At 43.8% G+C, this 23,928-nt stretch overlaps 1 pseudogene across 1 annotated transcript; it reads right to left on the bottom strand.

Annotated features, from left to right (window-relative positions):
- Positions 1 to 1,228: 1,228 nt before the first annotated feature.
- LOC308610979 (transcription termination factor 1-like) lies at positions 1,229 to 23,697 on the bottom strand (annotated as a pseudogene). Its single transcript has 11 exons — positions 23,360 to 23,697; positions 22,257 to 22,922; positions 20,701 to 20,927; positions 19,399 to 19,589; positions 18,387 to 18,460; positions 14,974 to 15,104; positions 11,665 to 11,899; positions 8,849 to 8,938; positions 7,190 to 7,255; positions 2,914 to 2,999; positions 1,229 to 2,032 (listed from the first exon to the last, which is right to left on the bottom strand). The product of its transcript is annotated as a transcription termination factor 1-like (transcript).
- Positions 23,698 to 23,928: the final 231 nt, after the last annotated feature.

The raw sequence follows: 23,928 nt of genomic DNA, 5'->3' as shown, positions 1-23,928 counted from the left end.
CTCATTATCATTCTTTAATTACTGCCTAATATTCCATTCTAGGAATACACCATCATATATAGTAAATTTCCTATGAAAGAACATTCATTTTTCTAGTTTCCATATTATAAATGTGCCATTCTTTTACACTAGTTCTATTATTTCTTTAGGTCCTAGAAGTGAAATTGCTGGACCTCAGAATATGTACATTCTTAAGGCTTTGATGTATTCTACCGGATTGTCCTCCAAAAGGAACATGTAATTTATATTCCCATCAGCCTGAAGATTGGTATGTTTGACAGATAGAAGGAGGTGACTAAAGGCAAGATGCTTATTAAAAAGAAAATATTCATTTGTTCTGGGACTTCCCTGGTGGCGCAGTGGTTAAGAGTCCGCCTGCCAATGCAGGGGACATGGGTTCACCTCCTGGTCCAGGAAGATCCCACATGCTGAGGAGCAGCTAAGCCTGTGCACCACAACTAATGAGCCCATGGGCCACAACTACTGAAGCCCACATACCTATAGCCCGTGCTCCACAACAAGAGAAGCAACCAGAGTGAGAAGCCCGTGCACTGCAATGAAAAGTAGCCCCTGCTCTCCGCAACCAGAGAAAGCCTCTGCAGCAACGGAGACCCAACACAGCCAAAAATAAAGTAATTAATTAACTTTTAAAAAGAAAATACTCATTTGTGCCCTGAATATTTATCGAGTGTCTATTATTTGCACAACACCATGATAGGTGCTGTGGATATACTGGTGAATGAGGACTCCTAAACTTGTTTCTCTCTATTCTTCCTTCTCTGATGACGGCAAGCTTGGAAACATGTCTAGCTTTGTGGATGAATTAACCAACATCACACAGCATGATGCTACACTCAGGAGACAAGGGTGCTGCACCTTGGCCCAGAGGGTGGCCTCACTGTATGGGATATTGCTCACCCACACCTTCCTTTCTATGTTCTCCCCTGTACAGATGAGGCTAGAAGCCTGGGCACTTTATTCCCCTTGCCAGCAAGGGAAGTCTAACAGAGGCAGTTTTTCCAGAAGCAATGGAAGAGACTGCTGGATTCTTTGTTTTTTCCAGTTAAACACCAGAAGAATTCTGTGACTGGCTTTGAGAGGGCATCTTGTATGAAAAATACTTATCTTTAAACACTAGAATCACACTCGGGAAGATGAGATACGCACACCATGACAGGCACATGGGAACCGAAACAAGCTTCCAGGAACACAAACGTCCCTGTACCACTTACCTAATACGCACACACACTAAAATATACATCTAAACAACTGAAACACAGAAAAAAATGGCATGCATTATTAAAATTGTTAACATTCTCTGTTTTGCTGAATGCACGTATAGTTGAATCCACACCATGAAAATGTTCATTGGGGAATTCCCTGGCGGTCCAGGGGTTAGGACTCTGCGTTTTCACTGCCGAGGGCCTGGGTTCAATCCCCGGTGGGGAACTAAGATCCCATAAGCTATGTGGCACAGCCATAAAAAAAAAAAAAAAAAAAAAAAGAAAATGTTCCTTGGACATGACTACCCTCTGCTGCCATTAGAGGGACTTGGGATCCTGTTGTTGTATGAAAACCATTAGTTGTAAGTATTTTCAATATGATAATTTTCAATATAATAGCACAGAAAATATTAAATCAACTCATGTACTCGCCTTTCTTTTCACATTCAGACAAACTTGAATATGAAATGTGAATCAATTTTTAATGTTCCACGGTATGTTATTATTTTCATACCCTTCCTTTGGCTGTTGCACCTTCTTCAGTAAAATCAATAGTGGAAATAGCATTATTGACACGTACATAAACACAACCAGACCTAGAAAAATGGACAAGAGAGTATCAGCCGCTTAACATTGTTCATCTCCGTCTTCTCCCTCACTGTCATCGTCACAACAACAGATGTCTCGAAACAGGAAGACTGGCTTGGGGGTTGCCAGAGTCTGGATCTCAGTCCCGTTTTTCTCCATCTTCTTCTCTAATTTTTCTTTAAGCAACGGTAGACTAGTCTCATGAAGGTAGTCTATAATCTCTAAAGAAAAGAAACTGAATCTTGAGATGATCTGACAAAGCCTCTTCCCAAGGTCAAAGGACGGACGGCACAGATGATGACAATGCATTGTTACTGGCACTACTGTGTGCAAGACCTGGCTCTAACTGCTTTATTCATAGTCACTCATTCAATCCTCTCAAAAATGCTGTGAGGTAGGCACTATTGTTCACCCGTGTTTCAAATGAGGCATAAAGACATGAAGCTCATCCAAAGTCATAGAGTCAGGAGGGCGAAGCCAGGATTCAAACCCAGGAAGTGCTGTCCGCTGAAAGCAAGGAGCATTTTGTCACACACTGCAGGGTGCAGTGTTACCCGAACCAGTGGTTCCCAAACAATGATGCTGGGCAGGCCACTGGCGACTCATCTGTGAGCTTGTTAGAGAAAAATCTAGCCTCTGGACCCAGACTAGAGACTAGGATCGACTGGGTCTGGGATGAGACCCAGGTATGTATCTTTTTTCCCAAGTTCCCCACCTGACTCCGATAGTCCAGGTTTGGGAATTACATATGTAAACCACCTACAAATGGCTGCAGAGAAGAAACTGTACCTCCAGTTTTTTGTGCATCAGTGTGTGTGCAGGCATGTGGTGTGAGCATGTGTGCTGTGCAATCCAGAAGCACTCGCAGCTCCTCACCCAGTGCTTGCTAAACGCCCGGCGGCCTGGTGACCACACTTCTCAAGCTCATTATCTCATTTAGTACTTTTGAAAGTCCTGTCAGGTAGGGGTTATAATTTGCCAATTTTTACCATTTTCCATTTGAAGAATCTGAGGTTCCCAAAAGTCACTACCCAAGGTCACACTACCAGCGTGTGTCCCCATATGCTGCGTTTTTAACTATTCAGATATCGAAAATACTGACCTGGAAAAGTCTTCTTCTGCCAAAACGGAACACAGGAAGCTTTCAGCTTATAAAATTTACTTTGGACATAAGATGGAGGAACACCCCTTTAGAAAGGAAAAGGTGTCAAAAAGTTAGTGGCAGTTTAAAAATTAATCATTTCAGTCCTGTGTACAAAGTGCATTGATTGAGGGGTGGTCTACAGACCTAAGCAGCTTTCTTAATCCTCATGTCTACACATGTGAGAAAAATAAGACACGTATGAAAAGCTATTGTTCATCTGGTTAAACACACACACACAAAAGGAAGAAAAACAGAAGTACAACAACACGGATTCTGTCTAAACTACCAGTTGAGAAGACAAGGTGTAACACTAGCTCACAGGGGCTGATGCTAACATTGTCTTCAGCCCCACCCTGAGGGCTCTCCGCAGAGCAACAAATAACCCTCACGACCACTCTGTGTGGGGCCTCCTATGCTTATCCCTCGTTTTGGAGATGGGGAACCCAAGAGAAGATGCCCAAGATCTTACAGTGAATAGGGGGGAAGGGCTGGGACTTCAATTGGGTCCACTCCAAATTCTACTTTTTTCTTTCTTTTTTTTTGATATCAGTGTTTTTTAATGGAAGTATAGTTAATTTATAATGTGTTAGTTTCAAGGGTACAGCAGAAAGATTCAGTTGTACATATATATATATATATATAAAATATTTTCAGATTTTTTTCCATTATAGATTATTACAAGATATTGAGTATAGTTCCCTGTGCTATACAGTAGGTCCTTATTGTTTATGTATTTTACATACTGTAGTGTGTAGATGTTAATCCAAGCCTCCTAAGTTATCCCCCTACCTCCCGCCCGCTAACCCTTTGGTAACCAAAAGTCTGTTCTCTATGTCTGTGAGTCTATTTGTGTTTTGTAAGTAAGTTCATTTGTATCAGTTTTTTAAAGATTCCACATATAATTGATATCCTATGCTATTTGTCTTTCTCTGTGTGGCTTATTTCACTTAGTATGATCATCTCTAGGTCCATCCATGTTGCTGCCAATGGCAACATTTCACAAATCCTACACTCTTAACCACTACCTTCAGGCTAACTATATATTTGTCGCAATGCAAAAGCAGGGGTCGGGATTTTTTACTTTACAAAGCTAAATAAAGTGGATGCTTACGATATTCTGGTGAGTCAAATCCACTTTTCATTTACAATAAGTAGGACAGAAACAACCACATCTTAAATATTTTTTTAAAGTGAAAATCACTAACTTCACTTCCTGGGCACTCATTTCCTAAGCCACAAAAGCGTGGCATATTTGTTTCAGTAATTAATTAATCTAGTTGTTATATGATTAGTGGGAATAACTGGATCTGCTAGGTATGTGGAAGTACAAGATGGCTGGGCTCTCTCTGCCTCTTCATGGCAGCAGCTGCCCGCCGCGTGTGCATGGCATGACACGCACTGTCTCCTTGCTGTCGTCCTCATCACGGTGCTGTTACAACGCTGCGCAGATGAGGAAACCGTGACGCAGAGGCAAGTGAGGGAATGACCTGCCCAAGGCTGGCTAAATTATGAGCAGAGTCCCAGGACTTGATGCCCGGTCCACCTGACTGCAAAGCCCAAGATCTAGGGCATCTATGCCTTCCCTCTTCCCACAGCACCCCACACACAGGTTGTTCTGCAGATCAAAGCTCAGGCTTCAAGAAGTAACAATAACTGACCTGGACATTTTCAAACGAAGTAGGTGTTACATCTCATTAGGTGGAGATGCTTTCTTTAAAATCCTGCCTAAACAATTCACAAGGGAGGCTTAACGAACCTGAAGAGATCGAACTTCTAATTTAATTATTTTCACTGTTTTAATTTGTTATTAAAACTTTGAGGATGTACTATTTCCAATGGTATTTGACTGGATGCCATGATGTCTGTTTTACAGCTTTGAGATTTCTAAACCTTAACCAGAACAATCAATATTTAAGTATATAATTCTACTTAAAATCATTAAAAACCCATTTTAATTTAAGAAATGTGATCTGAGGCAATGTCACAAGATACACAAACATTTATTGGAAAAGTCAGATTTTTCAAAAGGGGTTTGATATTACAAAGGGAGGGACCTGTCGACATGAATACTTCTTAGGATGGGAGTTGGTGGGGTACACAGCAGGACAGCCTTCCTTCAAAGCCCCTAACACCCTCCCCTCTCAGGGACCCACACCCAAGAGCTGGTGCCCCACCCCTGAGACGAGCTAGAAGAGGAAAGGGTTTGGAACCATGGGCATGTGTCTGTGACTCCCAACAGGGCCTGCCACGAAAAGATTCCAATTCTCCAAGTTAAAAAAAAAGGACTGATTGTTCTTTGTCCATAATCCCAAGGTGTAAATAACTAACCAGCAAAACCAGTTTACACCCTTCCTAATGGATCAGTGACAACCTCACGCCAGCAGCCACGTTTCTGAAAGGCAGCCAGGTTGTGGCAGCCCTGTTCCCCTCAGCACCCTTCCCGAACTAAAGGCCAGACAGTCCCTCAACATCCCCACCTCCCAAAGCCCACCAACCCCTGAGCCCTGTGATGCTCAACAGTTTGCATTGCTTAGAGGGACTGTGCTTTGCCAGCCAGCTCTCTGTTGCTTGGCCAGCAGTGAACTCAGGTCTTCAGAGTGATGGCCTCTCCTCCAGTGGCAGGAACTGATTGAAAATGCAAGGACCATAGCAATGAAGACAGACAGTGACAACCGATGAAATCTCACTCCTCAGAGGAGAAATGCAAAGGAACAGCACACCGAAACCACTGAGGCAAATCCGAAGAGGAACAGGAGCTTGATGTGGTCTCAAAATATCTCCCCGTGGCCGTTTCTTTTCACCAAGAGAAAAACTTACTTTTCTACAGTGGGGCAGTGTGGCAGAGGCCGCCAGAGCCAGGGGATCAAAATCAGAACCACATGCCTCATGATGGGATGTGACCTGGTGACACAAACACAGCCTCCCCCGTGACTGATTCCCGTGTAAAATACAAAACCCGAATCTAACAGTGAAGAAGCGTCTGACAAACTCCCCAGCTGAGGCAAGTTCTCCACAATGACTAGCCTGTATTTTCCCACAATTTCAACATCGTAGAAGACAAAGGCATTAACAGATACACACTACTGTATATAGAATAGATAAACAACAAGGACCTAGTGTATAGCACAGGGGACTATATTCAATATCTTGTAATAACCTATAACGGAGGGACTTCCCTGGTGGTGCAGTGGCTAAGAATCTGCCTGCCACTGCAGGGGACATGGGTTCGAGCCCTGGTCCAGGAAGATCCCACATGCCGCAGAGCAACTAAGCCTGTGCACCACAACTACTGAGCCTGTGCTCTAGAGCCCACGAGCCACAACTACTGAGCCCACGCGCCTAGAACCCGTGCTCCTCAACAAGAGAAGCCACCGTAATGAAAAGCCCACGAGCCGCAATGAAGAGTAGCCCCTGCTCGCCCCAACTAGAGAAAGCCCACGCGCAGCAATGAAGACCCATCACAGCCAAAATTAAATAAATAAGATAATAAATATATTTTTAAAAATCTATAACAGAAATCATTTTGCTGTACACCTGAAACATTGTAAATCAACTATACTCCAATAATTAAAAAAAAGAAAAGAAAAGGCAGAACAACTCTGCTGTTTAGAAGACTCTAAGGAGACAGATCCTGGACTGGATCTTAAATCAGGGGGAAAGTGTTATAAAGGACAGGACTGGGACGCTGGGTGAAATTTGCATGGGGGCTGTGTTTTAGACAATAGTAGTGCATCAGTGTCAGGTGCCCTCAGTACGATCACTGTGCTGATGCAGAATAACAGCCTTGCTGAGGACATGGCGTCCACCACTAACACTGAAACGGTTAAGGGAAAGAATTCTATTCCCTTGTAGAAGGGAGCGGGAAAGGGAGGGATGATAAAGTCAATGTGGCAAATGGTAAAAGGCTAATTATGGGCAAAGGGACCATGGGTTCTTCATCCCAGTCATAGCTGGTGTGCTCCATGAAGCTTTTAAGAGACTCTGCACACATTTCATTCACTCTTCTCAGGTGTCTTGGGGTGGAGGTGGTGGTTGGAGCGGAGGGAGGACTGGTCTGATTTACCTGGTCTGGTACGTAGACAGGGTGTTCCCAATACATATATACACAAATACAATTTATAGATGAGTTCCATAAGCAGCAGGAATTTCAGTCCTGTTCTTCAAATCTGAGAGGCATTTATTAGAACTCCTCTCTGATTTTTTCATTAGATTAATATTAAACAAATGGCCTTACACTATGGTGCTAGCAAGATCTTCCCAGTCTATTTCATTAACATCTTCCACATTTATTTCATTCAACCTATGAGCAAAAATAAAAATTAAGTTTTCAAGCCAAAAATCAACAGGATCCACATCTTCATGGGCTCACAGAATATTAAGAGCTGGAAGGCCTCAGCGTGTTCACCCCTGCTCCAGCTCCCCTGTTACACAGGCCCAGTGTCACTGGCATGCTAACCCAAGGTCAGCCCAAGGTCTTGGGGTGAGCTACAGACCAAAAAATCACCCTTCCTCCTCCTGAGCCCTTTGCATCTCCCACCAAGCCTAGTAAAAAACACAACTTCACAAGGAACTATATTAAATATGCTGTGATAAACCATAATAGAAAAGAATGAAATATGAAAAAGAATATATATATGTATAACTGAGTCACTTTGCTGTATAGCAAAGGTTAAACACAACATTGTAAATCAACTATACTTCAATTAAAAAAAAAAAAAACACAGGGACTTCCCTGGTGGCACAGTGGTTAAGACTCCACACTCCCAATGCAGGGCGCACGGGTTCGATCCCTGGTCAGGGAACTAGATCCCACATGTATGCCACAACTAAGAGTCTGCATGCCACAACTAATGAACCTGCCTGCTGCAACTAAGACACGGCACAACCAAATAAATAAATACAATATTAAAAACCAACCAAACAAACAAACCAAAACACAACTTCACCATTCAATGTAGACACACAAGAGTAGTATACATGTGTACTCAGCACTTACTAAGTGACAAACACTGGGTTAAGACCTTGATACCCACTAGTCCATTTACCCTCAACACCACCTGATGAAGCTAGGGGATTATGTCCTTTCCACAGGCCAGGAATCAGGGTTGAGAGCTCGGGTCATTGGCTCAAGGTTTCATGACTCATAGGTGGTACCCACATTGGAACCCAGGCCTGCCTGACGTGAGATGCCCTCCTTGGCTCTGCTAGTCTCTGCTGTCTCTGGTAGAGGAAAAAAACCCCAGCCACGCCAGCGTGGAGAACGAGGAAGCCCACCAATGAAGGAGAAGCAGGCTTCCTGACAGAGCGCAAGAATAATGAAGCTGGACAGGGCGGCCAGAATCCAAAGGTTTCTTCTGCTCTTTGCTGTTCCTCATTGGACATGAGGCCAGGTCCACTAGACTCGCAGTCTTTGTAAAACAGTTCTGTGTCTCCCTGTCAATCAGGGGAGGGAGGACTCTGCACGGACCAGGAACTCAAAGACAAAACTAAAGACCAAGCAGCAGTGACGCCAACTAATGCATGCTAGAGAGCAGTAGGGCTCGGCCTGAAGTATTTACCTCCATTTTCCAATGGACAGAAGTAAGCAATGTCTATGTGAAAGCCTTAAAGACTCAAAGAGCTATGTTTATTGAGTGCATGCTACGTTTTGCATGCATTATTTCATTTCTTCGGCCAATAACACTAAGAGGCAGGTACTGTTATTATCATCCTCATTTAACATGAACAAACCAAGAACTAGAAAGGCAGGAAACACATCCAAGGTCATGCACGTAGAAAGTGCTGGAACAGGAATATGAATCGTGGTAATCTTACTGCAGATTCTGCTGTTTAACAATTACTCTTTGGCTAGAGAGGAAAACGGGTAAAATATCGTCACTTTCTATTTATGTACCTTTCAATGAGGTTGATCTTGGCCTGTAGGGCATTAAGTCCCCGGTATACGTCCCGACCATTTGTCCTCTTCTTGGTTAGAATTTCCGTCCTACATTGAAAGAAAGAAAAACAGTTTATTTTCGGGGTAAAGTTTCCATTAAAATGTCCTTTGTTTTCCTCATCTAAATTGTCCTTATTCAGAACCACTTTATAACTTTTGCAACTCATCACAGCTAAGATTTACCACCATCAAGAATATACCTTTTTAAAAGTTTTTTAAAGTGGGAGAGGGTAAATAAAGAGATAGAAAGTTGATGGTTATTGAAAATGAGTGATGGATACAAGGAGTTCTAAGTTGGTGTGTGTTACACAATTTCCATAATAAACAGTATAATAAAAGGGAGGAAAAAAAAAGAATAAGCCTGCTTGCAGGTGCTAAAGGATGCTGTGTAGACTCAATTTATTTTTGCTTGTTTATCAAACAGAGAGATATTGCTCTTATTACCATTATAGCTGCTGAAACACCAAACTACACAGATTTACTAAAGTGATCAATGACTCCATGATTCCTCTAAGGCCCCAAGTTCAAGGCTGAGGGAAAGGGTTCCCTGAAGTTCCTAATGAGAGAAGCAGCCCAATTAAAAATATTTAAAAAGTGCTTCTCTTGAAGAGTGAAATCTGTCACAATCTGATGGACAGATCATGAGCTGTGACATTTACTTTCTTGAGCAGGGAGGTACATGAGGCACACACAGAGAAACTGAGAGTTTTTACTAATAGCCGCCCATGTTCACTGGTTTGAAATGTACCCGCTGATGCCATTTCAATGTTTCATGAAGTAAACCTATGCTCAGCATTCAAGTTTCCTACTTTTTTCTTCAAATTAAAAAAGAACCCTTGCATGTTATTTAATTATGCTGATTCTGAAGCACGGCTCCCCTTCATCATTTCCTTTTTAAGACACTGACATATCATCTTCCAACCGAGGCTTTATAACCCACTCCTTTTTTAAAAGTAATTAATTAATTAATTAATTATTTTTGGCTGTGTTGGGTCTTCATTGCTGAACGTGGGCTTTCTTTAGTTGTGGCGAGCAGGGGCTACTCTTCATTGCGGTGCATGGGCTTCTCATTGCAGTGGCCTCTCTTGTCGCAGAGCACGGGCTCTAGGCAGGTGGGCTTCAGTAGTTGTGGCACACAGGCTCAGTAGTTATGGCTCACAGGCTCTAGAGTGCAGGCTCAGTAGTTGTGGCACACGGGCTTAGTTGCTCCACGGCATGTGGGATCTTACCAGGCCAGGGATCGAACCCGTGTCCCCTCCATTGGCAGGCGGATTCTTAACCACTGCACCACCAGGGAAGCCCCCACTCCTTTTTTTTTTTTTTTTTTTTCGGTACGCAGGCCTCTCACTGTTGTGGCCTCTCCCGTTGCAGAGCACAGGTTCTGGATGCACAGGCTCAGCAGCCATGGCTCACAGGCCTAGCCGCTCCGCGGCATGTGGGATCTTCCTGGACCAGGGCACGAACCCATGTCCCCTGCATCGGCAGGCAAACTCTCAACCACTGCACCACCAGAGAAGTCCCCACTCCTTTTTTTAAGCCTAAGATATAGGGGTAGAAAGGGCTCTGGTTCCTCCATACTACACACTTCCCCCCCAAAACATTATCTGTCCTTATTTCCTGAGGGTAGTCTTCTAGTAAGATAAATATTCTACAGCAGAACTGTAAGGTATATAAACAATACTCAGTATAATCTAGCAGTTTGCTTTTAACGTACAACATGCCCACTCTGGATTTCATTCTTCTTTAATGGTCAAGATGACGGAGCCCCCTTTATGCAGGATGATGGAGCCCCGTTTATACAGGAGACCTGGGTCGTGGGCTGTAGAACCACTGCTTCAAGCTGTCATGTTGCAGCTGAAAGTTAGCTCGGAATCCCTCCAGGGCTGGGAAAAGCTACGTTGGGCAAAGAACATGCAGCAACATCTGGACCGAAACTACTTCTTCATGATGGATGTACCTAAAGATGTTCTAGGATGAAAGAGTATGACTGCCCTGCTTTGGATGAAGACAGAGGAACTGCTGAATTAGAAAGCACAAGTAAAAAGGTGGAGGTATTACTGATCACTACACTTGTGATTTCCCTCCTAAATATCCAGACGTTAATTTTGTATTTCTTTCATGCTATAAATAGGTAACAATCTTGTTTTATGAAGAAAGGGACAGAGTGAAGAAATCAGAAGTCAATATTCAATATTAAAAAGATTCAAGTTCTGTTTACAAAACAGAAACAGACTCACAGATACAGAAAACAAACTTATGGTTACCAAAGGGGAAAGGGGGCAGGAATAAATTTGAAATTGCAGATTAGCAGATACAAACTACTATATATAAAATAGATAAACAACAAGGTCCTACTGTACAGCACAGGAAACTGTATTCACTATCTTGTAATAAGTTACATTGGAAAAGAATCAAAAAAAATAATATATATGCACAACTGAATCACTTAGTACACCAGAAACTAACACAACATTGTAAATCAACTCTACTTCAATTAAATAAATAAATAAATAGAATAAAAAGGTCCAAGTTCTTTATGAAGAAGCCACACAATGAATCAGGGGTGGTTAAATGCTAACTTAAATCAGCTTTCGATATTGAAGTGGTTGGAGCAGCGGATTAGAGAGGATCATTCTTGACCTACTGTAAGGCTTTCCACGTGGTCGTTACAGATATTCTTAGTAACCTCAGCAGTCCACCCCTCTCCGGAAGTTGCTGAGAGAGGGGCAGGGAATGCTTCTTGTTGAAATTTATGTAAGAAGCCTCAAACTTACCACTTACTTTGACACTGCATCCAATTCCTGGTTTCCACTTTTGCCTCCACTTCTACCCAGGATATGCCTTTGTACAGTTTTTCCCAAACAACTGACAGGCGACCTTCAGGATTCTCTTGGAGTTTAGAATCCATCTCGTTTAGCTTCTGGGGAGACATTTCCTTTAGAATCACTTCTTCAACAGCCTTGATTAGTTTCTGGGTGTCCGTCTTGCTCCAAGCACCATGAGTTCTTTCTGTTGACATAGAAGGATGGTCTTGAAGTTGCTCATCTATTTGCTTTCAAACACAATATTAACAACAAAATGATGATGAGGGGTATCTGTCATTTGACATCTCTCCAAACCCACAGAAGCTACAACACCAAGAGTGAACCCTAATGTGGACTGTGGACTCTGGGGGGTTAAGATGTGTCAAGGTAGCTTCACGGATTGTAACAAATGGACCACTCTGCTGGGGGGTGTTGAGAATGGGGGTGTGCCGTGCATGTGTAGGGCAGGAGATAAGTAGGAAGTCTTTGTACCTTCCTCTCACTTTACCTGTGAACCCAAAACTGCTCTAGAAAAATAGTCTTTTTTTCCCTTAATTTATTTATTTTCTTTATTTTTTTGGCTGTGTTGGGTCTTAGTTGCAGCACATGAGATCTTCGTTGAAGCACGTGGGATCTTTTGTTGCAGCGCAGGCTCTTTGTTATGGTGCACGGACTTCTCTCTAGTTGTGGCGTGTGAATTTTCTCCCTCTAGTTGTGGTGCATGGCCCCTGTAGTTTGTGGCATATGGGCTACAGGGTGCGTGAGCTCAGCAGCTGTGGAACACGGGCTTAGCTGCCCCGCGGTATGTGGGATCTTAGTTCCCCGACCAGCGTCCCCTGCATCTGAAGGAGGATTCTTTACCACTGGACCACCAGGGAAGTCCCAAAATAAAGCCTTTATAAACAAAAAGGTAAATCAGACACTTTTCAGAAGACAATGGGCAACATCTCAATTACACAAACATAAAACTATCAGTTATGCACTTCCCTGGTGGTGCAGTGGTTAAGAATCCGCCTGCCAGTTCAGGGGACACAGGTTCGAGCCCTGGTCCAGGAGGTTCCCACATGCCGGGGAGCAACTAAGCCCACGCGCCGCAACTATTAAGTCTGTGCTCTAGAGTCCGCGTGTCAGAACTACTGAGCCCTTATGCCACAACTACTGAAGCCTGCGCACCTAGAGCCCGTGCTCTGCAACAAGAGAAGCCACGGCAATGAGAAGTCCGTACGCCACAACAAAGAGTAACTCCCGCTCGCCACAACTAGAACAAGCTCGCGCGCAGCAATGAAGCCCCAACGCAGCCAAACAAAACAAAACAAAACCAAAAAAACTATCAGTTACATGCAAATCAAAATGAAACTACGAAAGTGGCCATAGTTTCCTTTTAAGGACCAATCACACTCACACACACATACACACACACACACACACATACACAACCAACTGCAAAGAAAAAAAATCCTTTCTTAATGCAATCTTTTTTTTATCTTCGAGAAAGCTGTTCTTCCTGTTTCTAAGAGTAATACCTACTGCAAGAAATTGTGAGGTTCCCAAACATTTAGTGGAAAGAGAATAACCAAACGACTTTCATGTTATATAAATAACTCTCCCCAAGAGTTTCTGGAGTGAAATTAACAGCTACAATGGCGTCACCACAGTACTTGATGAAGGCACCTGTGAATTTCTTTTTTTCTTTCTTTTTTTTACATATTGCACTCATTAAGCTATTTTTTTTAATTAAAAAAAATTATTTGGCTGTGTTCGGCCTTAGCTGCAGCACGTAGGACCTTCGTTGTGGCACACAGGTTTCTCTCTAGATGCAGAGTGTGGGCTTAGTTGCTCTGCAGCATGTGGGATCCTAGTTCCCTGACCAGGGATCAAACTCATGCCCTCTGAAGTGGAAAAGTGGATTCTTAACCACTGCACCACCAGGGAAGTCCCAGCACCTGTAAATTCCTAAAGCCAGTCCTTGGTGCAGGGCATCAAAAGCTTCTATGATTCGCTCTTCTTGTCTACATGCTCACAGTCATGCTAAGGAAGAGGCCACAAGCTGGAAGGCTACAGATATCTTCGATCTGGCCTACAGAATGTTATTGTTACTATTTCCCCAATAACAATTTGGATGAATATTTAAAAATCAAGAGAATCCCAAGAGGGTTTTCCCTGGTAGGGCAGTGGTTAAGAATCCGCCTGCCAACGCAGGGGACACGGGCCCAATCCTTGGTCTGGGAAGATCCCACATGCCATGGAGCAACTAAGCCCATGCACCACAACTACTGAGCCTGCGCTCTAGAGCCCACGAGCCACAACTACTGAGCCCATGTGCCACATCTACTGAGCTTGCGCTCTAGAGTCTGTGCGCCACAACTACTGAAGCCAGCGCGCCTAGAGCCCATGCTCCACAGCAAGAGAAGCCACCACACTGAGAAGCCCGCACACTGCAACAAAGAGTAGCCCCTGCTCACCGCAACTAGAGAAAGCCCGCTCACAGCAACGAAGACCCAACACAGCCATAAATAAATAAATAAATAAATAAATAAATAAATAAATAAATAAATTTATTTTAAAAAAGAGAGTCCCAAGAAAAAAAAGATCTTGATTTCACACACACGTGCAAATCCAGATGTTTGCTTTACTTCTTGGAAACTGGCAGAATTGGCTGTGCTGAGTCTTCGCGTGGCACCGGTGGCCAGAGTTGGTGGCACAAAAGGCGTGGTCTCCACCACCTCAGAGTTTACCACGTGCGGACATGCAGACGCCTTGCTGGGACCCGCTGCACGGCTCTGCCTGCAGGGCCGGAGCATGTGAGCCTCTGGGCTGAAGCTAACACCCACTAAGGACTCTCTTCTGAAAGCAACTGGGGACTTTTTAAGGTGAAGAATATAACCAAGGAAGCTTTTTATGAAAGAAGAGAACAGACAAGAGACGACTGACACTGGCTTTGGGAAACGTCCCTGACTAACAGGCCCTCCCTTTGATGGTTTCCCTGGTCACCTGGGGGAAAGGACCTTGGTGGCCCAGGTTCTCCTGCCCACCGGCTGAGTGGGTTTCAGTTTACCTGGCAGTTGGAGTCACACTGAAAGCTACTGACATAACGTGTGGCAGAAATCAGTCTGGTGAATAAAGGCTGCATCAATATGCATGAAGAAATAAATGAATCAGTAAGAGAATGGCTGAAAGAGTGATGACTCTTTCAGAAGACAGGCCTGCAGTGATGCCTGGGCCCTGGGCCACTGTGGGCTGATTTGTTCACCAAAGTGGGCTCTAGAGACCACGACTTACAACTGCTGATCTGGGAGAACTTTAGGGCCACAGAGAGGCTACTTCCAGACATCATCTCGCCAATCTTTCTCCAGTCGTTTCCATGGAGGGACTGGTATATCTTTAGCTTCTCGGTATCTCCTTTGCTATACCTTAGAGGAAGGGAAAACAGATCACAGCTAAGCGTTAACCACAAGCTTAAAACCACTATTCTCACTGCAGCACGCTGAGACGCTGGGAGAAGCCGTATAGGGCGGGCTGTCAGGAAACCTGCTCAGCGCAGTCCTACCAAGGTCCTGAGCCCAGATACTTCCTGTCTCGGCATCGCAACCATGAGCACCCTGTAAGTCAATCACCGCAGTCCCTGGCTCACTTACACAGAGGCCAGGGCAAATAATCTGATCATGCTATTCCCCAGCCAAATCCATAAAGGCTTCACACAATAAAACCCAAACTTCTGACTGTGCCTGCAAAGCTCGGTGCTCCCTAAGTTCAACCCTATTGGCCTTATCGGCCTTTCTCACCTCGAAGCCTCTGGACCTGTGTTGGGAATGGCCTCCCTCCACCGCTGGAAAGCTCCTGCAAGCTCTTCAGAAGCAGCTTAAATGGTGCATCTTCAGAGAGGGCTTCCCTGACCACCTGGTTGGAGGTGTCCTGCTGTCCTCTCCCACAGGACACTCTGCTGCTCTCTCACTGCCCCCGTCACCACTGGCAACTGTACGCTCGTGGCTTCCCCGGTTTATCTGACCCTTCGTCTAGGCCACCACTGGCCAATGGAAATATGAGCCACAGATGTCATTTAGAATTTTCTAGTGGTCAGGTGAAAATTAATTTTATTAATTTTTTTAAAGATAATTTATTGGCTCAGGCAATTGAAAAGTCCAGATACAAGTGGGCCCTAGGGTGAGCTTAATCCAGGAGCTCAGTCAAATCACCAAGGACCACTTTCCACCATTCCACTCTGCCTTCCATGTGTTTGGGGGTTTTATTTAGCGGCAGCATGCGGCATGTGGGATCTTAGTTCCCCAACCAAGGATCAAACCCACACCCCCTGCAGTGGAAGCACGGAGTCTTAACCACTGGACAACCAAGGAAGTCCCTAATTTTATTTAGTTTTAATGAATTAATAACATATCTTATTTAACTCAATATACTAAAAATGCAGCCATTTCAACATGTAATCAGAACCTAAAAGTATGAATGAGATACTTTACACTCTCTTCTCCACACCAAGCCTTCTAAGTCCATTGTATACTTCACTCTTCAGCGCATCTCAGCTTGGACTAACCACAGTTCAAGTGCTCCATGGCCACATGAGGCTGGTGGTCACATGGATGGACAGCACAGCTCTGGAGGGGAAGTCCTCGGAGGGTGGGGACCCTGTCAGTTTTCTACACTTTGGAACCCGGTAATGCTTGACAGACAACAGGTGCTCAATAAAGATGAGACAGGGACTTCCCTGGTGGCGCGGTGGTTAAGAACCTGCCTGCAAATGCAGGGGACATGGGTTCGATCCCTGGTCTGGGAAAATCCCACATGCTGTGGAGCAACTAAGCCTGTGCGCCACAACTACTGAGCCTGAGAGCCACAACTACTGAAGCCCGTGCGCCTAGAGCCCATGCTCCACAACAAGAGAAGCCACCGCCATGACAAGCCCACAAACTGCAATGAAGAGTAGGCCCTGCTCGCCACCACCAGAAAAAGCCCGTGCGCAACAACAAAGACCGAACACAGACAAAAATAAAAGATGTGACAGATGCCTTAGCACAAATCGGTCACAGTTTAAGGAAGTTAAGAGGCAGCAATCCCACATAAAAGCAAATATATTAAAAGAAAAGAACTAAAGTGCACTATAATATATGCAGATTTTGAGATTAAACATCTTAAATGTTTAAGGGGAAAAAAGCCATCATTATGACATTTTATAATTCCTTTTTGGTGGGAAGGAAGAGGGGTCAGAAGTGGTAGTTTATGTTATTACTAATGCAACACAAAAGCAGCCCTAATAAAATACTAACCATTTCTATTGAGGATGATCCACAACTACCGGGGGACAGTAAGATCCTAGCATTCTCAGAAATGGATCTAAAATGCAGAGCATGGTGAACAGAGATGCGAAATCCTTCACCATTAAGAATCAAGCTTTTTAGCAGTTTCCTTTATAAGGCAAGCAGGGTCTTCCTGAGATTTAAAACAAGACTTAAAAGTACCCTTGAAGCAACAAAAAAGAGGACATGAGAGAAAAACAGAGTGTACGAAAATGAGGAAACAGGTGTACTGACCTCCATGGCCCCTTGGAGCCTTACAATTCTTTGATTTTTGACTTTCTATGGCTTTTTCACTTAAGAGTTCCTTAAGTTGGAAACATACTTTAAGGGTAAATGGTCAGCACAACACAAGTAATATGGTACCAGTGAATGAACTTTATTATCAGAATGACAGACCTTCATTATTTGAAAAATGCCATTTCCCACAGTGATGTAACAGGTAGAAAAACAGGTTACCTCATTCATTTACCAAAAGCATCATTTTGGTCCCACTTAAAATGTCACCCTTAGTGAATTTCCTTAAAGTACATGGCGGGGGCTTGGGAAAAAGAGAGGGCAGGTTTCAGTCTGTGTGGAGGCGCCTTTCTTCTACTTCCGGTTTATTTCTTTTGGTAAAATTTTTAAAAAGAAGCCGAGGTCATATCAATGTTACGTTCTGATAGTACCTATGTCCTGATTCAAGATCACGGCGCTCAGTAGGACCCAACTGGCCGTGACAGATTCACTCCATCTGCCTCCTGGAAGTGAGATCAGTAGTTGAGCCCTAGGTGGCTGTCTGGGCCCTCAAGGGTAGGAGCTGATGCTTTCTCCCTCATCCCTTTGTCCTTAAGCAGAGTGCTTACCCACCACTGACGCTCAGTCTACATTTGATTTATTTGGAATGTTGGAAACAGAACATAATTGGGTATTTTATTTAGGAAAAAAGGGAGGACAGAAGGGCTACCGCCACATGAAGCTCTGCATTGATGTTACCGAATCACACTTAAATGACCTCACACAAATGCTCACCCCCACCTTCAAATATTTACTGAAAACCCAAAGCACTGGGCTCAGTGCTGAAGGGCACACATCACACTGAGAAGGAACGTCTGGGTTCGCAAGGAGCTTACAACTTAGGAGACTGCCGAGAAAACTGCACAGGTGACGCTAAGAGGCAGCGCGTGGAGAATGCTACAATTGACAGCATAAAGTAAAAGCCAGGGATTTAGAAAGGGGAAGATGACAGAAGATTTATTCAAGAGGTGGAAACTGAAAGGGACTTTGGAGACATACACCTGACGGCACATCTGGTTTCACACACGAAACTCTTCAAGATTTTGTTGTGTACGTTTTGATTTACAGTATCAGCAAAGACTAGAGAAATGCTCTGCTCAAGTTTTTTCTTACCTGCCTTTGTAATTGTTGACATCAAACATCTTCTTTGCTCGACAGTATATGAGTTTCCAGGGCCAGGCAATGCCCTTACCTAAAGTCGGAAGAGAGGTGGTCAGAGGGACAACCGGAGCGTGGCATGAAACACAGTCGCAATTATAAAAGAAACCCAGAAGGGCCCCTTTTTACAGCACACGCTATCCTAGACCCCAGGTGGAGGGTGCGGTTTCCTATGTCCTGCAGAAAGCCGTCTTGGGGAGCAGATATACAAAATCCCCAGTTTCCGTGGCCATCTCTGGAAACTAGATGCTTAGTATGTAGGGGCTCTAGCTTCTGTTCTGCTAAATTCACGGAAAAGACCCTTATTAGGCAAAGAGCTTTTACCGTAATCTGGAGGTGGAGGACACACTCCAGCAGCTCCCCATAAGATAAACAAAAAAACTTTGCAATTGAATAAGCTTCTTCCTGCTTTGCCACTCTAAAGATGAAAGGATCCCCCAGCAGGGGCTCACTGTTCTGTTTTCCTTTGTGCATTTCACCTAAGAAATTATTCTCTTTAAATTCAAGAGAGATTTTTTTTTTCCAGTCCAAACCTACATTGCTTCGTGACCTTCTAACTTCCCCAGGATACCTCCAAGAGGAGGGTTCCAGCTCAAAGTGCAAAAATGGCTCTACTTAAAAAAACGTCTGAGACTCTGGTGTATACCACAGTACTTTGTGCAGTGTATGCAAAAAATACACAATAGAGGTCAAGAAGAGAAACCAAAACCGTAATTGTTACCAAGTAGGAAAGCTGGAAGCTGATCATCTAATTTGTTAGAAAATCTGTAAAAGCACTATCCTTGGGAGACGTGAACACATTCCAAATCCCTGAACGTATAGGCTGGCAATAAAAATACTATTAACGTAGCAGCGGCTAACATGCACTGCATGTACTGGACGGGCCAGGCATTGTGTTCAATACTCACCATGGTTATCTGTGCAAGGCTGGAAGGCTGCAGATGGTCAAAGAGGCCACAGTTCTAAACTTTCCAACGTGCAATCTAAACGAGTACTTTCTTTTTAAGTCGGTGATTAGAGATTTCTCCTCTGGGTATCTGTCTGTGTACAGCAGCTTGTCTGCATTCTCGATTCCTGTCAGAGACAGAAATTCTCGCACATTTTTCTCTAACTGCTTATTTTCCTTCACGGAAATCTTGCCAAATTTAATAGCGACACCTAGGATTTGGGGAAGGAGAAAAAGGTACACAACTGTCAACAATGAATGAAAGCGAACCACCGTTTTGTCTTTAGCAATCACAACAGCACCCGTCAGCTCCTCCCCACCTATCGGGGAGCAGCCCCTACTTGTGCCCTTGACATTGGCTCTCCTGCAGAGTTCGGCCAAAGCCACACTGTCCTCCCAAAGTCTTCCCTGGCCATCCTACTCCAATGTGACCTTTCTTGTGTCATCAATTCCTTTTTACACAGTTATTTAAGAAATAAATTAACAGTAATAGATATTCATTAAAAATTCAAACAGTGTTGAAATAAAAGTTTAAAAGAAGCGCCCCCCCCCACTTCACTATCCTCTGCCCCTCCTCCCCCCAAGGCAGTGCTGGGAACTGGGTGGCACAAACATGAACATGTATATTCTCTACGAATATATGTTGGGGGGAGGTGGGGACAATGTCACTGCAATTTACGTTCTATTCCTCGTCATAACTCAAAGCACTCAAGTCTCATTATTATTGACTGCATTACACAGTACATTTTCCTAATCTTAAACTTATTTTAAAAATCTTTTATCACTTGCAGTATACAACCTTACATTTGTAGTTCATTCTGAAACCCAATAAGCTTTCTGGGAGGTTCTTGTAACACAGTGAAATCAAGAAGGAGACCAAGCTGGGTGTTGCCTGAAGCCATGCCCACTACAACCAGCTCACCCTCAAATTAATATCCTTGAAATTACACCTCATCAAAGCTGATGATGTTGATATGCGTGTTTTAATTTGATTTCACTTGTGCCCCCGTCCCAGTGTCTCAACCACTTAACCTCCTCCCCCTCTTCTTCCGGGCTTGATCTTCTAGTCTGTGGATCACCTGGATCCATTAGTCCCGTTTTTCCTCGCCTCCCCTACCAGAAGTTGGGCACAGAGGAGGAAAACTAGTGCACTTCAGTTTGGTAATTTTACAGTGCAGATAATGATTCTGGAAGGAGATAAAGCTGAAAGTAGCTAAGGGATGCTCTTTGTGAATCTATAAATATGAACCACTCACAAAAGAAAGTCAGGGCTAGATACGCATATAGAAAAGTTCAACAAATATTCAAGTCCCACAAGCTTACCCTGGGCTTTAAATTCTTTAAAGCGTCCCAAGTCATCCCGATATATTCACTTAATTGTAGTGGCAGCCCTCTCCTTGATATCAGGGAGGAACTCCTGGAGCTGCCTCACAGTGGAATCCAAATCCACGTCTGAATTATCTGAATCTCTCGAATCTTCAGATAAATATTTCGTTTCAGGATCTTTAGCCGACTCCAAATTGCTTTCTTCTTCATTTGTGGGTTCTAATCTAAGGAGAAAAACTGGATTGATTAACACTGACAGGTCACGTGCCCTAATGGCTTTCAGATTCTTTCCTTACAGTGACTCTCCCTTTGACTACGACAGCATTAAAGCTGGAAGGGATCTTGGAGTTGATTCCGTCTGTGATGTCTGAACTCTTTAATGTAGCTTTACTAACTTGGATACACCTCAGAGGCTGCCTGGAAGGTAAACATGTCGCCTTAAGCCCTATTTCCACCAGGCATTGCTTATGTTACTATTTCTCAACTGTATTGTTTCAGATATTGACTTCCTCATAAGCTCAGCCCTCTTCTACACCCATGGATACTCAAGACACCTCCCCCCGACCAATGAGTTGTTTTATAATAATGGTTACTAATTAGTTAAGTCAATATTCAGGGTTTACATCGTTACAATTGCTTCCTTGCAGTTAACAATGGCCACATATTTTCCCCTTGGCAGTATAAAGAAAACATAGTCTTCTATGTATCTATCACTAATTCATTCCCACAGACTTTCTGCCAGATGTGCAAAGGTGTTCTTAGCCAAGGGCATCAGCTAACCACCCAGACAGGAAACTGAAACAAAACAAAAACAAAAACAAAACTGTACGTATTTGTCTGAGCAAAGGGTCAACAGCTTTCACAGGTCCACAGCCCCATACAAGTTAAGAACCAAAGGCCGAGAACATTCCTGCATCATTATCAGTGATCTAAAAATGTCCCCAAAGAGAGGGCACAGAGGATGATGTGAGTTGGGCCCTCTGCCATTTAACTTCTATGTGAAACTATTTTAAGCCAGGACAATCTAGCAAATGTAAGAACGTCACAGAGTAGAAAAGGGGAGAAAACCTGTCCCAACTCCCAGGAACTGAAATAAAGTGCTTCAAAAAAATTCCTGCATCTACTCATCGGCCAGGATACTTAAATGATAATTATATAAAGAACGATATCTAAGTTTCTTTTATTAGGGAGAACCCTAAGTCAAGTTTTTTTCCTGTTCTGTAGCATTCTAAGTTCTCTGATCCTTTCTCCTCTCTCTGTACATATAGACAAGGTAATTGTGGGGTCTTAAAATTCTTTTTAAACTTATACATAGAATTTCAGGGCTGGAATAATTCTTAGTGAAAACAGACTGTAACTGCCTTATTTTGTACATGAAGAACGCAAAGTACCTGCCAAGTTACTCAGTTAAATGTGCACGACATCCTATACATTCGATGGTCTATCTCTTTATGATTTCTGCCCCTTCCTATGGCCGTGCTGAACAAAGAGGTAACGGGCAGACTTCACACCCAAGACGCACACCATCAGAAGGCTCTACACCCACACATTACCTCTGCACCTCTTCCGAACAGGCCTGGGGTTTCTCCTCTTGTGGCCTGGGTTTCACACTTTCTTCAATCAAGGTACCAGTACCTTCCACTGAATCAAAGCGCGTGTCCTCAGAGCTCGTCCTGAGCACTGAAAACTCACCAGCAGGTGCCACGGCAGTATCAACAGAAGATCTTCTCTTCCTTTTCTTAGACTTTTTCTTAAGGCCACTGGACTCCTGATTGCCCCCTGCAGTCCCGACCGCACCAATCACTTGAGATCCCTCTGAGTATATGTTCTCAGCGCTCTCAGGCGCAGGCAAGGCCTCGAATTCCTGGTCACTTGGACGCTTCCTCTTTCTTGTCTTAGACTTGCTTTGATCTGCAGACACTGGTAGTTGTGCGATTTCACCTTCTTGGCCCATGGGAGGCTGGGGTTCCTGCTCTTGGGATTCTGATCTGGGCAGGGTGATGCTTGCACCCAGACTCTCCTGGACAGCATCACAGGACCTGACTTTCCTCCGATGTTTTTTTATGCTTTTTCCCCCGAACTTTATCATGCAGTTCTGACTCATTTTCACGTGACTTAGTAACTAAATGTGCTTCAGGCCCTTTTGTTGACTTTTGCCGCTTGCTTACATCAATGTAAATGACATCGACATGCTTTCTAAAATTCTTGGGTGTGTTCACAATGTTTTCTTTTTTTTTTTTAATTCTGTCTCAATTATCCTTTATTTGTAGTTTACCTTGAATTACTCTGGTAACCTATTGAAGTTTTTTTTTTTTTCTCCAATTCGTGCTGTCTCGGCGCACGTACGTGTCACCAGCTCTTTTTTTTTTTTTTTTTTTAATTTATGGCTGTGTTGGGTTGGGTCTTCGTTTCTGTGAGAGGGCTTTCTCCAGTTGTGGCAAGTGGGGGCCACTCCTCATCGCGGTGCGCGGGCCTCTCACTATCGCGGCCTCTCCCGTTGTGGAGCACAGGCTCCAGACGCGCAGGCTCAGCAATTGCGGCTCACGGGGCCAGCCGCTCCGCGGCATGTGGGATCCTCCCAGACCAGGGCTCGAACCCATGTGTCCGGCATTGGCAGGCGGACGCTCAACCACTGCGCCACCAGGGAAGCCCCCACAATGTTCTCTTTATCCACCAGGATGTACACAATACCTGTTTCCTTATAGACTCCCAAAGCACCTTTTCTTCTCTTTTTATTCTTTTTCGGTATAGAAGTGGTCTTTTCAGGATCATCACACATTTCTGATTGCTTCAAAGCAGAAGAAACAAGATGCTGGGCATCCTTTCTCTTTTTTTTTTACCCTTAGTTATGTCAGCCGGTTTCTTTGCCAGGGAGGAGTCTCTGAATCTTTCATGGGGATGCCTCCCATGTCTCTCCTTATGTACAGAATGCTTGATCTTTTTCTAGACGAAAACTGGAGTGTGGGTTTCCAATCTGCTTGATCCTCCTTCCATTTTACTCCTATAGGGAAACAGAACCACATGGTTTCTTTTTGCAGAGCATTTTAAACATTAGCCTCAGGAGGAAAAAAAAAATCACACAAAAACGAAACTGCAGGACAAATGGCAAGCCTGGAGTCATGATTATAAGTTTTCCATTATTCTAAATGTGTAGCAAGCTCACTGTAATTCACTTGTCTGGTTCCATTGCCTTTATGATATGGAAAAAATATAGTTAATTGAGAA

The sequence above is a fragment of the Mesoplodon bidens genome (assembly GCF_964165515.1).
Source record: "Mesoplodon bidens genome assembly, contig: HAP1_SCAFFOLD_768, whole genome shotgun sequence".
Taxonomy (NCBI): Eukaryota; Metazoa; Chordata; class Mammalia; order Artiodactyla; family Ziphiidae; genus Mesoplodon; species Mesoplodon bidens.
Note: the sequence above shows the minus strand (reverse complement) of the source record. Positions and strands in the feature narration are given on the sequence as shown.